Source organism: Monodelphis domestica, chromosome 1 (assembly GCF_027887165.1).
Source record: "Monodelphis domestica isolate mMonDom1 chromosome 1, mMonDom1.pri, whole genome shotgun sequence".
Taxonomy (NCBI): Eukaryota; Metazoa; Chordata; class Mammalia; order Didelphimorphia; family Didelphidae; genus Monodelphis; species Monodelphis domestica.
Window position 1 is genome coordinate 488,535,830 of NC_077227.1, and position 17,236 is coordinate 488,553,065.

Sequence of the window (17,236 nt, forward strand, 5' to 3'; positions counted from 1 at the left end):
ACCTGTCTTGGTATTCACTGTGGGTCCATGTGGATGACTTGTCCAGACCATAGTAGCTGGGTTTTGAGGACCAGGACTTCGATGATGGTGGAATTGGCTCTGTTGAGGACTTCCTGGTTGGTGATTCAATCCTGCCATCAGATCCTCATGATGCACATTGTGGCACTTAATAATTGCTTGTTTCCTATTTCAGTCAGATAACTAATATTTTGTATATTAGTATTTACCTATTTTCCACATGATGGATGTTTTTATTGTTTCTTTCTATTATAATAAAATGAGATTAAGAAGAGATAAAGGTAAAGCAGTATATTGAGGTATGAAAATTCACTTCCTCAATAGGAGGAGATATGGGGAATGGACTGACTTACCATTAAGTGATATAGGAAAGAGCTGGGGAAGTTATTGCACAGCAGATTAACATGCCAATAGTATAATTTACCTAGAAAAATAATGTATGTGGATTTTCAATCTTTCTGAGAATAAGACCTATACAAAAGGCAGATAGGGATAATCTTAATATGATAATAAATGGTCAGGCTTAGGGCAATTAGATATTGCAGTGGATAAAGTAATACATGAAGATTAATTTTTCAAATTCAAATCTTTCCTGAAACACTGACTAGCTCTGTGACCTTGGGAAAGTCATTTAACCTTATTTGACTCAGTTTTCTCATCTATAAAATGAGTTGGAGAAGGAAATGGAAAACTAATCCAGTATCTCCATTAAGAAAACCCCAAATGGGGACACAAAGAATTGGATGTGGCAGAAATGATTGAATAACAACAACAAAAACTGGTATATCCGGCATTATATTAAGCATTGGAGGTACTAAGCCAAAATAAACCAAACCAGTATAAAACGACCTTTTTTTTTTGTCCTCACGTGGTTTGTTAGGACAAGTGAGACACAGACATGATTTATATATGTATATGTATTATAAGAGAAATATAAACCAAAGGGAGAGGGATGCTCTAGGACACAGAGAATTAGGAAATGCCTCATATTGAAGGTAACATATGAGCTGAGCTCTAAAGGAAGTCAGGAATTCTATTGGGTTGAGGTGAGAGGGTGTACAATCAATCTCTAAAAAGGAATGACTAGAACATAAAGTATGTGAAATGAGTAATATGAAATAAATTTGAAAATGTAGATTGGAGCCAAATTGTGAAAGGCTTTACATACCAAACCAAACAATATGTATTTAATCTTAGGGGCCACAGGGAGCAACTAGACTTTTATGAGCATAAAAGTATTTTAGAAATAACACTTTGCTAGTTATGTTGGGCATGGATCGGAAAGGGGAGTGGGGAGATACAGGGACCTGAATTAGGAGACAATTGCAATAATTCAAGCAAGAGAAGATAAAACCTAGATTAGAGGGATATGAGAATAGAGAAAGGAATATATATGGGTGGCAGCTGGGTGGCTCAATGGATTGAAAGCCAGTCAAAGATAAGGGAGGTTCTGGGTTCAAAACTGGCCTTAGACACTTCTTAGCTGTGGAGCTCTGGACAAGACACTTAACCCCCATTATCTAGCCCTTACCATTCGTTTGCCTTGGAACCCAATACATAACACGGAGTCCAAGATGAAACATAAAGATTATATTTTAAAAGGGGGGTATATATAGGAGATTGTATGTAGGTAGGATTGATAAACTGATTTGATATGAAGGGGATAGAGAAAAGAATTAAAGATGACTAAAGTGAACATGCATATCTGGGAAGAAAGTTAGTATGACTTTGACAGAAATAAGGGAATTAAGAAAAGGAGTTGGTTGTGGAAGAAAGGTAATGAGTAATTCTTTTGGAAGTGTTAATTTGGTGAGACCTAGGGGATATGCAGTTACATAAGTCCAATAAGCAATTGAAAATGAAATATTAGACCTCAAGGGAAAGACTATAGCTGGATAAATACATCTAGAAATCATCTAAACAAAAATAATTATTGAATTCATGGTAACTGAAAAGATTACTCAAAGGGGATTAAAAAAGTATAGAACCCAATATGTGCCTGGAAGTATAATTACAGTTAGAGGTCATGACATACTAGTGATCAGGCAAAGGAACAGCTAGACATGTGAGAAGAAAATCAAGTGAAAGCAAGGTAAAAAAAATAGGAAGGTGTATTTAGAAAAGAAGATGGTCAGCAGTGTCAGGATCTTCAGAACATTCAAGAAGAATGAGAATTGAGAAAAAAAGTCATTGGGTTCTTTAACTAAAAGCCCACAGCAGATTTCAAGGGACTGAGAAGTGAATATGAGAACTGGTAGTGGAAGCAATGACTGCATAGAGTTTTTGATAGTTTTGTTTTTTGTTCCCTTTGTTCCCTGGTAAAGGTTTTCCAGTTCAAGTGCCCAATGGACAAATTCAAGCTGTCTGTGAGATCCACATTTGCTCTCATGTGTGTGTGTGTGTGTGTGTGTGTGTGTGTGTGTGTGTGTGAGAGAGAGAGAGAGAGAGAGAGAGAGAGAGAGAGAGAGAGAGAGAGAGAGAGAGAGAGAGAGAGACAGAGAGACAGAGATGTGGAGTGAACAAAAAAAATGTCCTCAGGCTCTGGGAAGAGGGAAAATGAAGCAACTCCTCCATTTATGCAGTGACTTGTGACTCCCATGCCAACACTCCAAAGTTGTCCTAGGAGTTTGATTGGAAAAAAAGAAGGCATAAAGATAACTAGTTAGAGAAGCTATTGCTATAAAATGAAGGTTTTGGAGACAAGGTAGCTTAGTTTGGGGATTAGTACTTTCTTTAAATATTTGAAGGGCTTCTTGTGAGTGTACATCCAGAGGGCAGAACCAGGGCAGATATGTTCAAATAGCACAAAGGCATCTCTAAGCAAAGCAAAATCAAGGAATTTTTAACAACTGTAACTGTTCATCAGTGGAATACAATATATTTTGAGATAGTGAACATTCAATCACTGGAACTATTCAAGTGAAAACTAAATAGCCACCTATAAAAGATTTTAAAGTGGGTTCCCTTTGCTAGATGAATGGTTGGATTAGGTCACCTCTAAGCTCTCTTACAATTCTAAAATTCTAAGGTCACTTTTCTTTTCAGGGTGTAGGTTCTCCCTACCCTACCCATTTCATAGAAACAATGCCAACATTCCCTGCCTAATAGTCCCAGACTTTTTCCTATTTAGAAGACATGGAAACTTGCTGCCTCAAGTTCTCAAGCTCCCTGCCTCCATTTACAACCCATTAAAATTTATCATTCCTATTCCCATGCCCTCAAAAACTTTATTCTTTCCTGTTAAAGTTATTGTTATCTAAATAAATAAAGGGGAAAAAGTCAATGGAATCATAGGCATAGAGCAGAAAGGGACCTTAAAGACAATGCAGTTCACTCCATCCTTATTTTACAGATAAGAAAATTAAGGACTATAGTAATTAAATGACTTTCTCAATTCTATGGTAAGGATATTATTGAACTAATATATCGCTTCTTATATTATGTTAATGAGTTATCATTGCTGTTTTGGAAATATAATACTTTAGTCTTTAGGAAAAGATAAACACTGCTGTTATCAACCACTGTAGAAAAAAATATTTAGGGTGATACCTTAAATCATAGATGTCTATCAGGATCATGTGAATATCATCACATGGGCATCTACTGACTCCAGCTTTTAAAAGTGTTTGCCTTAGTTCATGGTCCTATAATATTTTCTCCATGTCATCTCTGAGTGCTATGAACTACTATTATGTATGTACCAAGGGTTTTGTTCAGAAAACCTGAATTGGCTAAACCAGCATTGATTTGTGTATGCCTCACTGCTTCAGAAAATGGGAGCAGGGAAACAGGGTAGGGAAAGAGAAAAGCTTTACCTGCTATGCACAGTAAAAAAAAATGGCCACTGGCACTTCTTGCAAATAAAGGATAAAAAGTTTTGTGCTGTAGGTTGCTTATGCATGCAGTGAGTAAAGCTTTTCATGGAAATTCATGACCCATACTAGGTTCTCAGGATTGTGTTAGGAAGCATCCAAGTGTAGAGTTCTATCCAAGTCCAAGCCCACTAAGTCACTAAGCAACTATGGTATCTGAAGGACAAAATAATCACCAAGCATAACATAAAAATTCAGTTTAGGAACAAACTACAGTCAGCCAGCTGTGTCTACTATACTATCTCTCAGAAGATTATGTTCTTTCCCCCCCTAGTTTTAGCAGTTCAGGAAAAAATTGTCATTAAAGTTTCAACTATTGAGTTTAAGAAAAATATTTGCAAGTCAAGATCACCATCATCCACCCAACAGTAATCACCTTGTCCTGACTGTGAGGGAGAGGAGGAGTAGCAAAGAAAATCATAAATTGTTAGGCCGAATAGACTGAGCTGAAAACATGTCAGTAGTGTGCAAAAAATGGACATTATTAGGGTATTAATAAGGAATAAGAAGCAACCAGGTTTAGAATTTGGTATATTCAGTGTGATTCCTTAAAATAGTGAAAACCTTTCTCTGACAAGAGATTTTCCATGACAAAGGCACCTGAGGATGATTATCACACTGGTTACCTCTTTGCAGGCCTGTGGAAATCTCTTCTCAATCTAGAATGCTGCTTGGGTCTCGACTGTTCAAGATTCCATGTGAAATCACATGATTTTGCAGTTCTGAAGCTCTCTGATCGAGCATACCTAGTAGTATAATCTGGATAAGATCTGGACTTAGTCTTTCATTCCTCTTATGCAAGACCACTTTTAGCAGTCTAGATAGAGTGGCAACTTCTTAGAAAATGATAGTCTCAGTCTTTCATCACACAACCAGCATCTATCAGAGTTGAGATTTAAATAGAAGTCTTCCTGGTTTGAAGATGATTTTCTATCCACTTTAGAACTATCCCTCTCTCAACAGCATTCTATGGACATTGAAAGAATTAGGGCATGGTAGAGAGCCATAGTGAATTTAGTCTTTGACATGCTCTGAAAAATTAGTTTGCTTAAAATAAAAAGAGATAGAAATGATGACTCTCGAATTGTCATGAGGGTAAGATTATCTAAACTGGTGATTAATACAAATTAACAGGCTTGAGAGAGAATTCATTTCTAAGTGGTCCAAATGAGGACCTGAAACAAACCAAATGCTATACATAGTTTAAAAATGTATTCGCTGCATTTAAAGGGCTAGCCAAAATCTTTTAAACCTTAAATGGTTCAAAATGAGGAAAATTAATCTACATGAAATAATATAGGAAGGGCACTGTGAATGAAGTGGTACAAAATGCCAGTGAATAATGATTTCTTTTCAACATCTTTTATGGGGGCATCTTGCTAGCTAGGGAAGTTTCTTACTCTACAAAATCAAACTTCTTGTAGAGAGAGGTTGAAATTAAGCAAAGGAAAATATATTGGGAACTTACTTTGAATGTTTCTATGACCATCAGATTTACCAGTCAAATATAGGCTTCACTATAATAAATTGAAGGAAAACAGAATTTAAAATTATTCTCTTAAAGTGCATGGAATAAGTAATGTCCTTTGATTATCTTAGCAAATTAATACTCATTATGTTCTAGGAAATGTGTTAGGTCTTGGTGATACAAAGTTTAAAAAATGGCAGGACCCCTTATCACAAGGTTAATATTCTATTAAGGATGATATAAAATGCACACTGGTAAACATAGCCTGAGGTAGAGTGTGATGGAGTCACAGCAGATAGGCCCACAAAGTACCTTAAGGAAAGTTGAGAAAGGAAAGGAAACTGGCAACTAGATAGGAAAAGTCGTAGAGGTTTCATAGTATGTAGAACCAGAACCAATTGTTTTATTTTATTTTTTCATTCAAGAAAAATGTATCTTTTCTTTATCTTGATTAGATGGAAAAGAAACTGAAAAATTCATGTAGCAAATGTCTGTAATCAAGCTAAACAAATTCCTGTATAGGCCATAGACCCAAAATATATTCTATTCTGGACTTTCAGTTTATCATCCCTCTTTCAGGAGGTAGATAACAAGCTTCATTATCATTCCTCTGGAATTATGGTGTATTTATCAGAGTTCTTAAGTCTTTCAAAATTGTCTTTAAAATGTTTTTATAGAATAAATCCTTCACCTAATTCTACTCACTTCACTCTACATAAATTCCTAAAAGAATTCATAGATTTCTCTGAAACCATTTTTATTATTTCTTGTAGCACTATTATATTCCATTAAATTCATATGCTATAATTAATCCTTTTATTTCTGAATTTCTGAAATGATCAGTTCTCCCTTAGTTTTTGGTTCTTTTTGACAATAACAAAAAAACTGCAAAAAATATTTTATGTTCAATGGATTCTTTTCCTTTTCTTTTGGTCTTTTGGAAGTACAGTCCTAGTGGTGGAATTACTGGGTCAAATGGTATCTAAACTTCAGGGAATTTGGGGGCATAGTTCAATATCATATTCCAGAATGTCTGGAATCCATAGCACCACTTCCACCAGTTCATTAATGTGTCTGTTTTCCCTTCCAGCATTTATCACTTTCTTTTCATTATTAATTTTACCAATCTGCTGAGTATAAAACAGAACCTCAGAGTTACTTTAATTTATACTACTTCTCTACTTATAGGGAGCTGGAACATTTATTCAATCAAAATAATTGATAGTTTGGATTTTTTAAAACTGTCTATTCATACCCTTTGTGAATTTATCAGTTGGTGAATCAGAGTCACATCTTAAAAAGAAAAAAAATATTGATAGATAGAGTAAAGGAAGATTCTATATTCCCAACAGAAATGATGAACTGATGAATTTACCCATGTGTATGTAAGACTTAGTAAATCCATTTTAACTGGATATTAGAACATATAAAGGGAATTTATATGAAATATTACTAGAAGGTAGGATAGAGGCAGACTATGGAGATGCTTAAATGCCAATCCTGAGACTTTTTACTTTTACCTACATCTAATAGGCAACCACTGAAGACTTTATGGCTGAGCAACATCAGAATTAGAGCTGTGCATTAGGAGTATTATTTTGACCTTTATGAGTAGGAAAGATTGGAGAATGTGGGGGCCATTGACATTTAATTATTAATTGGTGGAGAGGACATTTTGTTCAAGTTTTGTCAGTCTCTCTCACGTTACTTTCTTGGGCTTGGTTTTTGCTTAGTTTCAGAGACAAAAAGAGAAGTTCCAAGTCAATCTTTTTGAAGATGTCTTTTAGAGTAGAGAACATTCTAAGCCAGAAATCAATTCACTGTTTCCTCCCCATCATGTAAGCTCAATAAAAGACTACCTCCTCAATAAAGCCTTTCATTGCCTTTTCCAGTTACTGATCTTCATTCTTTATTTTCAATGAGACTAATGACATCATAGGGTAATGTCTTGACTTGTGTAAATTGGATTTAGGTGAGTCAGAGTTGCACAAATTTGTCAACTTCATTTTTTCTTCCAAAGTCATAAAAATCTAAAGTCAAGACAAAAGTCAACCTAACTAGTGATGGCTTTGGGATGCAGTGGATGATCTTGGGTTGTCTGATGTCTAACCAAGGTCTGGGTACTCCAACTTCAGCAGTTTTAATGACAATTGGGGAAAAATTGTTCTCATCCACCCCTTCAGCAAGGGGAAACCTTCACATAACTAGAGTAGATATCTCCTGAACTCACTGAACTCAGTCAACCTGGTTTAGCATTTCTGTCAAGATATTTTTTAACCAGAGTGGCTGCTATGCATGCTACATTTTCTTAGAGTCATAGGTGAATGTTGGGAAAAAAGGTAGAGAACAAAGGTAGTCCTGATGAAGGCAAAACCCTTATACCACACCAGAGGTTTTAGTCCTCCTTGAACATCCCATACATTCCACCTTTTTCAGTAGTAAAATGTTGAAACTGTAATGTCCAGTTCTGGTTCTGATTCCAAGGAGGACACACACATGGTAATGCAATATGCAGGAGGTACTTTAATACAAGCTATAGCCTGGGTCTTCACAAGAAGTGAGACCCTGAGCCTTTCCTAGAGGAGGTTTATACAGGAGCAGTAAGGGAAGGGGGTGGTCTTACACTTAGGTGCCAAAAGGAAGGACACATCAATCTTAGTCTTTGGGACCCAGATGTTCAACATATGGTCATGAGAACCTAGGTCAGGTCAGTGACCCCTAAGACAATATATCTTTGTGAAACCTGAAGTCCTGAGATAACATATCCTTGTGAAATCTGAGATAACATACCTTTGTGAAGCCTGAGATAACATATCCTTGTGAAGCCTGAGATAACATATGCTTGTAAAACCTGGGATAGCATATGCTTGTGAAACATAAGGATATGTCATTCTTAGTTCTTAGGATATGGGGCCCATTTGGGATTAATCTGGAGGGCAAGTTCTCATGATATTAATCTGTTTCTTCATTCCCCACTTCTTTTTAGGAAACTGAGGAATCCTATTCATGTGAGTGGAATCCTGATAGGAGTATTGATGTTATTTAAGGGTAGATATTGCTCTCTTAGGACCATGAGTTGGACTGTGTTGATCCAGTCTTTCACAAACTGGACCAAGTGATTGAGTATACAAGGCCCAAAAGCCAGAAGGAGGATGAGAATGGCCAAGGGTCCTATAAGTGTGGAGATCAGAGTGGTGAACCAGGGGGTGGCCTGGAAGACCTGTTGATACCACAGTTTGCGGGAAGTGAGGACTTTTTCCCTAGCTTCTAGGCTCTTTCTAATTTGGGCCAGGGACTCCCTGACTACACCTCTGTGGTCGGTATAGAAACAGCATTCTTCCTTCAATGCCACACATAGTCCACCTTCCTGTAGGAAGAGGAGATCAAGACCTCTGTAGTTCTGGAGCACTACCTCAGAGAGGGATGACAGGGATTTTTCCAGGGCATTGAGAAATTTCTCAATGTGCCTTAAATCTTCATTTACAGCCATATGTAAGGTCTGAAGATTATTGTGGTAGAGGACTAAGGAGGTTACGCCTGTACTGATCCCTGCCAGTACAAGTATGGTGGCCAGTGTTAATGCCAGAACAGGCTCCCTCTGAATGTGGGGGTGTTTGTGTTGCTTCCAGTAGGTCAGGAATTTGTCTCCTGGGTGGTATAGGACCCTGGGTATGACAATGACCAAGATGCACACCTCTTTTGTTAGTTAAGGTAGAGACGGCCACACAGGGAGTAAGACCAGAAACCGTGCAAGCCAAACGGGCCCCTTCAGGAGGAAGGTACCAAGCCAGGGAGTCTGTGAGGGCCTGGAAGGGGAGGCATTGTGGCATGCAAGATATCAGGGTGGAGTTTCCAATACAAACCCCTTGGCCTGAGACACCTGAGAGGGTCAGGCCAGCCTTTCCATTCTCCCAATCGCAACTGTTGGGGCTGATCTCTGTGGAAGTATTATAAGTAGCATTGAGGGCTGTAGCATCATAGTAGGGAAGGTGGGAAAATAAACAGAGCCAGCAATCAGTGGTCATATTTGGTAAGGTGTGGTTTAGGGTCATATAGGCCACTTGAAGAAGAGGCAATAGGGGGTCCATAGGGGCAAAGTTGGGGGGTGAGGTAGGATAGGCTAACCCGGGTGAGTATGACATAGGTAAGGGGGACATAGGTTTCACGGAGGGACCAAGAGCTGAGGGCAAGGAAGGGGCAGGGGCTGGGGGCAAGGAGGGAGCAGGTGCTAAGGGCAAGGAAGGGGCAGGGGCTAGGGGTTGGAGAACTGTATTGGGTCCCACCGGGTAGGAAGGGAGGGCTAGAGGTTCTTTCTTCATCAGGATCAGCCCCCCTGGGTCAGTACCGGATATGTACTCCCTAAAACCCCAGGTTCTACCTAGGAGCCAGCCCTGATCCTGGGGATTTAGGATGGTTATATTCAGGAACTGGCAGTTCCCTACTGCCTCTACCAGGCCGATGTGGCCCCTTCCATTGGACCATTGAATCATACTACGAGGATTACATCCTGGAGGGGACCAGGTTAGGAGTAATGAGGAATTGGACCCTGGGGCCTGCCACCATGTAGCCAACGTTTCACATCCCCAGTAAGCACAATGAAATTGGTTGGGAGAATTACAATAGGATGGACCTGGGGCTGAGGCTAGACAGTCAAAAAGGACAAAAGGCTTAATGCCTGGACCATCACAGTAAATGGAGGTGAGAGCTTGGCAAGGTGTGAAGAGGAAACTTGGAGAATCGGGAGTCATTGTGGAGGCAATAGTCATTGAGGTGTCCTAGCTGCTGAGGGACCATTTCCAGGGTCAATGGGGGTTGCGGACAGTGGAGATCCAGGGGGTGAGGAGGAAGGCAGATGCCATAGTGAAGTTTTTCTTATCCCAGAAATGGTCAGGGAGATAGGTAATGAGTCAGCTTAATCTTCAAAGGGTCTGTTGTATGCTTTTGGACCACGCAGACGTTCAGTGAATTCAGGTCCGGTGGTTCAGTCTTCCAGATGTGACAGTAGTGTACCCAAGGACCAACTCCATCGACCTTTAGAGCAGAGGGGGTAACAAAGAGGGTTACAAAGGGGCCCTTCCATCGGGGCTGTAAGGAGCCTTTCTGATATCTTTTAACCCACACCCACTCGCCAGGTTGGTAAGAGTGGGGGTCATAAGAGGCAGGTTGAAAGAGATCCCTGATTCAAGGCCAAAGGTCCTTTTGAAAATGTGCTAGACTCAACAGCATAGGCTGAAGTTCAGGAGGTATGTTCCTTCCCTTTGGGTTTGGGAGTGTGGGAAGAATGGGAGGTAGGGAACAGTACAGGATTTCATAAGGGATTAAGGATGAGGGTCCTGGGGTGTTCCAGGCTAGGAACAAGGCCAAGGGAAGGAGGGTCACACCAAGTCTACGTCAGTCTCGAGGACCAATTTGGTTAAGGTCTCCTTAATTGTTCTATTCATCCTCTCTACCTGGCCTGAACTCTGGGGGTTATATTCACAATGCAATTTCAAATTTGTCCCTGGAGCTGCGGCCATCCCTTGTGTAATTTTACTCATGAAAGCTGGACCATTGTCTGAAGCAATGGTCTCAGGTAATCCATACCGAGGGATGATTTCTTCAAGAAGTTTCTTTGCAACTATTAATGCAGTTCCAGTCTTAGTCTGAAACACTTCTGGCCATCCTGAGGAGATGTCAACTAGAACAAGGAGATATTTAAACCCAAAATTCCCTGGTTTTATTTCAGTAAAGTCAATTTCTCAATGCTGGCAAGGCCTTTGTCCCCTTATTCTCTGCCCAATGTGTTTGTCAGGTTTGGCTGCACAGAGGAGTTGGCATGCTTTGCAAGAGTCAACCAGCCAGCAAAGGAAGTGGCCTCTCCTTCTATACTTGAGTTTGCCCTTGTCCAAGAGTTGGGCAAGTTTTTGGTCTTCTAGGTGAGAGAGGTGGTGTAAGTGGGTAGTAAGGAGCTGGCCCAATGTCTCTGGAAGGAGCAGATTCCTTTCAGGGTCATGCTACCAAGCTCCCTCTGCCTGTCCTAGGTGGCTCTTGATCCAAGTAAGGTCTTCCTCCATATACTGGGGTTCTCCATCCAGAGTGGAGGAATGGTAGTTGTGGTGAGGATCATGACTTGTCCCTGAGCCAGCTGTTTAGCTGCCCAATCTGACAACCTATTCCCTTGTGCTTCCAAGGAGTCTCCCTTTTGATGCCCAGGGGTATGTACCATGGCCACTGCTTTTGGTTCCCAAACTGCCAATAGGAGATCCTGGATATCAAGAAGATTATGGACTGGAGCTCCACCAGAAGTAACAAACCCCCTTTCCCAATATATCTGGGCATGGACATGTAGGGTGGCAAAGGCATACCTGCTGTCCATATATACTGTGGCTCTTTTCCCTTCTGCCTTCCTAAGGGCTTGCGTTAGGGCAACCAACTCAGCTTTCTGGGCTGAGGTTCCTGTGGGTAAGGCTGCAGCCCACAGTCTCACCTGCTGCATTCATGACGGCCACCCCAGCCAAGCTGAACCCATTTTCAAGAAAGCTGCTGCCATCCGTGAATAGAATTAGATCGGTGTTTGGAAGGGGTTCATCTTGCAACCTGGGTTGGGCAGTGATTGCTTCTGCTAAAACTTCTCCACAATCATGTATAGGGGCCGAATTAGAAGGAGATGGATTAGGCATAAGGGTAGCTGGGTTGAGTGAAGAGATGACCCTGAATGAGATGCATGAAGTATCTAATAGCAGTGACTGGTAATGTGCCAATCTGGCATGTGAAAACCAGCAGCTCAGTGGCTGTTTCAATACCCCTTCAATAGCATGGGTAGTAGAGAGAATTAGAGATTGTCCATAAGTCAGTTTGTCACCATCCTTAGTTAACAAGATAGCTGCGGCTACAGTGCAAAGACAAGGAGGCCACCCAGCAGCTACGGGGTCAAGGCATTTTGAAAGATATTCCACTGGTCTATTCCAGGGCCCTAACCTTTGGGTTAATACCCCTTTTGCAACCCCATGTTTCTCCTCAATAAAAAGTTGGAAGGGTTTTTCGGGGTTTGGAAGTCTTAGGGCTGGGGCCTCAAGCATGGCCCTACGAAGGTGTTGGAAGGCCTCTTCAGCCTGTGGGGTCCATTCCCACTCTGGGGATTCTCTGGTCAGATTGTATAAGGGCTGCGCAATTTCAGCAAAGGAGGGTATCCACAATCTACAATATCCCACGGAGCCCAGGAACTTATGGAGCTGCCTAGCTGTGGAGGGATATGTAATCTGCAGAATTGTGTCTTTCATGGCTTGAGTTAGACATCTATGGCCCCCTTTCAGTTTATACCCCAGACACTTGACTTCCCGCTGGACCAGGGATAACTTTTTGGCACTCACATGGTAGCCTAAGTGGTCCAAGGTCTTTAAAAGATCTAGAGTGCCTTGCTCACAATCATCTGAAGTGCGGGAGGCCAAAAGAAGATCATCTACATATTGGAGGAGGGTGACCTCAGGGTGTGTAGTCGAAAACCTTGAAAGTCCTGGGCTAATGCCTCACTGAACAAGGTGGGGCTATTTTTGAACCCCTGGGGTAGCCTAGTCCAGGTGATTTTCCCAGAGGTCTGGGTACTCTCATTAAATCATTCAAATGCAAAAATTGGCTGACTGGAGGGCGCCAGGGGTAAGGTGAAGAAGGCATGCTTCAGGTCTAGGGCAGTATACCAGGTCAAGTCGGGAGAGAGAGAGCTGAGCAAGGTGTAGGAATTAGGCACAGTTGGGTGGATGTCCTCAACTCTAGAGTTCACTTCCCTTAAGTCCTGGACTGGGGGGTACTCGACCCCTCCTGGCTCCCGGATCAGTAGTAATGGAGTATTCCAGGGAGAGTGACAAGGTACCAGGATACTCAAGCCTAGCAGTCTGTTGATCTGAAGGGTGATACCTCTTCTGGCCTCCAGGGTCATAGGGTATTGTTTAATCCAAATGGTGTTGAACCAGGTTTTAAGGTGACAATGAAAGGGGGTTCTGTTTTTGGCCATACCTACCCCAGAGAATTCTTCCCATACCCCAGGGATGCGATCCACCCATAACTGGACATCCTTATGGATCGAAGCTGGCAGTTGGGAGTAGAGGGGCTCATAGAGGTGGTATTCTTCTGGGAGGGTTAAAGTCAAGACTTGTAAGAGGGCACGAGTATTGTCTGTGATAGAAACTACTGAGTCCATAAAATGATTGTGGGCCCCAATTTTGTGCAAGAGATCCTGGCCCAATAAGGGAGCAGGACTCTCTGTAATAACAAGAAAGGATTGGGACACCAGATGAGATCCTAGATTAATGGAGCATTTCATATTCCAATTATAGCGGCGGTTTCCAGTGGCCCCTTGGACCCAACTAGCCCATGAAGAAAAATCTCCAAGGGGGTTTCGAAGGACGGATATTTCAGCTCCAGTGCCTACAAAAAATTTAACTAGTTTTCCATCCACTTTAGCAGTTACCCAGGACTCAGGGAGGGATGACAAGTCCCGTCCTCTTCAATCCTCCTCTCCTTGAAGGGCAAGGATATTTTGCCTTCTCTCTCAACCCCCCCTGCAGGATTGAGGGCAATTTCGTACACAGTGACCCTATTCGCCACAGTTAAAACACCGTCCTCCTCCCTGGCAGTCTTTGGGGGACCAGTTTATAGGGTATCCCCTGGGGTCTTGGGTTACTCATTGGAGGACTCCGAGGAGTCTAAATCAGGCTGGCTGCTAGGATGTGGGCCACCTCTCTTTGGCATCTATGGTCTTTTTGCCTCTCTTCCTACCTGTGTTTCTCTTTCCTCTCTTCTCTCCTTTTTCTCTCCTCTTTTTCTTCCAGATCCTTCCTCTCAGCCCTATCTTTCAGAGTTTCTCAGGTGTTAAAAACCCTCTTTGCAATCCATAAGAGGACAGATATACTCTGGTTCCATAAATCCTTCGTCTTCTGGAGCTTGCAGCAAATATCTGGCACCACTTGTTTAACAAAGGCTACAAGGATGGCTGTCCGACTAGTTTCTGCTAGGGGTTCCATGGGGGTATATAACTGGAATGCCTCTTGCAGACGTTCTAAAAAGGCTGCTGGGCTTTCATCTGTCCCTTGTCTAACTAAATTAATGTTGGCCAAATTAGTGGGCTTGCGGGCCGCAGCCCGGAGACCAGTCATGAGAATCTGGTGATAGACTCGGAGACTCTCCCTACCTTCAGGTTGCTCAAAATCTCAACTGGGAAGAGTGAGAGGGAAAACTTCATCAATGAGATGTTGCTGGGTTGTGGGAAGACCATTGACCCCATTAGGAACGTTTTTGTGGGCCTCTGTGAAGATGCGTTCACGCTCTTCGAGGGTGAAAAGGACCTGCAAAAGCTGCTGACAATCATCCCAAGTGGGACTGTGGGTAGACATAATAGACTCACATAGATCAATTAATTTCTGGGACTCCTGGGAAAAAGGAAGGTTTTGGGTCTTCCAATTATAAAGGTCACTAGAGGAAAATGGTCAATATTGGTAAGGTCGGGGGGGGGGGGTGGAACTGATGGGCCCATAACCCACACAAGTAAGATGGCACTAGTAGAAGGTTTCTCAGTCTCAGGGTCTGGTGTTGGTGCCCTCCCTCTTCCCCTAGTGCGACTTGCCGGGGGACTAGAGTGGGGACTGGCTGCTGCGACTGCCTCCCCCGGAAGATGATTCAGATCAGGATACAAGGGGGGATAAGGCGGTGGGGAAGGATTAGGGGGGCTATTATCTGAATCCAGTAGAACTAGTTTCTTGGGTGAGGAAGGGGGAGAAGCTGTCACCTGTAGTTGGAGGGCCAGAACTTGGGGAGAATCCTGCTTCATGGTGGGTAGAGAAGGGGGAGGTTGCAAAGGTTGTAGGAAAGGCTGCAACCACAAAGGTGGATTCAGAGTCAGATCCTGCCAGATGAGTATATATGGGGCCTGATCTGGGTGACCAGAGGGTCCGGAGTCCAGGATATGGGATTTGAGGAGGGAGATAATCCCCAAATTAAAGGTACCTCCTTTTGGCCATCCGAGCTCTAGGGTAGGCCACTTGGAATCACAATAGGTGACAAGGCGTCCCTTCTTAACAGTGAGGGAGAGATTCTGGGCTCGCTCCTTAAAGTCAGAGAAGTGAGCCAGGATCAAATCAAAGGGGGTAGATGTTTGTTGGCCCATGAGTACTATTAAAGGCCCAAATATAGACAAACACATGAGATAAACAATAAGGGCAAGACAAGAAATAGACATAGATGACAAACAACAGAGATGCAAACTTTCACTAGGTTTTGGGGCAGGCAAAAGTGCACTCTCCCAACCCCAGGGACTTATCTTAAATATTCTATCCCTTGGCATATCTGCCAGAGTGGAAATCCCTCACACTCACCATCTAACGGTGCTCCTTAGGACTCATAGGGTCCTCAGAGGACTCAAACCTCTGTCGTCCCAAGTCCAACTTGGGCGGGGGGGCCTCCAACCACCCTGAAGTTCCTATTCCAAGTCCAACTTGGGTGGGAGGGGGGCCTCTAACCACCCCAAAGTTCCTACTGAGCGCTCTTAACAAATCCTCTAGAAGGGAAATCTCTCAATCTCTCGAATAACACTTTCGCTTCCCAACCGTTCTGGCCCAGCCCCTCGTGGTACTCAGGAACCGTGTACTTGGCCAGTCCGCACTCAGAAACAGGTGAAAGGAGGTCTTTATGGACCCGACTTAGCAATAGGCTGTCTCCCTATAACCCGGGGAGCACCGAATTTGCCAGCCACTTAGATTTATGCCATGATCTAGACTCTCCTTCCCCATACAACATTCACACAGACAAGCACACTCAGACACACTCAGATTTCCCTTCAGGGATTCAAGTACCTTTACCACTGCATAGTCCCAAGCCTTTGGAATCTCCCGGGACCTCTCATAGAGACAAACCCTCAAATGTAATGTCCGGTTCTGGTTCTGATTCCAAGGAGGTCACACACACTGTAATGCAATACACAGGAGGTACTTTAATACAAGCTATATCCTGGGTCTTCACAAGAAGTGAGACCCCTAGCCTTTCCTAGAGGAGGTTTATATAGGGGCAGTAAGGGAAGGGGGTGGTCTTACACTTAGGTGCCAAAATGAAGGACACATCAATCTTAGTCTTTGGTACCCAGATGTTCAACATATGGTCATGAGAACCTAGGTCAGGTCAGTGACCCCTGAGACAATATATCTTTGTGAAACCTGAAGTCCTGAGATAACATATCCTTGTGAAGCCTGAGATAACATATCCTTTTGAAGCCTTGGATAACATGTCCTTGTGAGGCCTGGGATAACATATGCTTGTAAAACCTGGGATAGCATATGCTTGTGAAATATAAGGATATGTCATTCTTAGTTCTTGGGATATGGGTCCCATTTGGGATTAATCTAGAGGGCAAGTTCTCATGATATTAATCTGTTTCTTCAAAACCTCACAATGCACTGTATTTTCTACTTCTCCAATTTTGTATTATTTATGATTATAGTCATTTCTGTAGGTTGCCTTCATGAAATAAAAAATGAGCCTTATTTGAAGTATATATTTTTTCAGTACTTTGCAAAATTATTTCTGTGAGCAGTAAGTTCTTTTTAGTTATGGTTGAAATCAATTTAATTTTGTGGGTGAAAGATAAAGAAAGAGCCATGCCAATCCAATATCTCACAATATTTACTAAATATCTACTATATGCCAGAAACTATGCTAAGCACTGGGAATATAATGAATAAGAAGACATTTTCTGCTTTCTAGAGCTTACAATCTAAAGAAAGGATATAATACACAAAAGGAGGTAAAAAAGAGAGGGGATATCATGGTGAGTCCAAGGTAGGGGGAATCTTAATCTGCAGAGTTGAAACTAGGCAGAGCAGCAGATACAAAGTGGAGTGAGCCAAAATGACCAGCA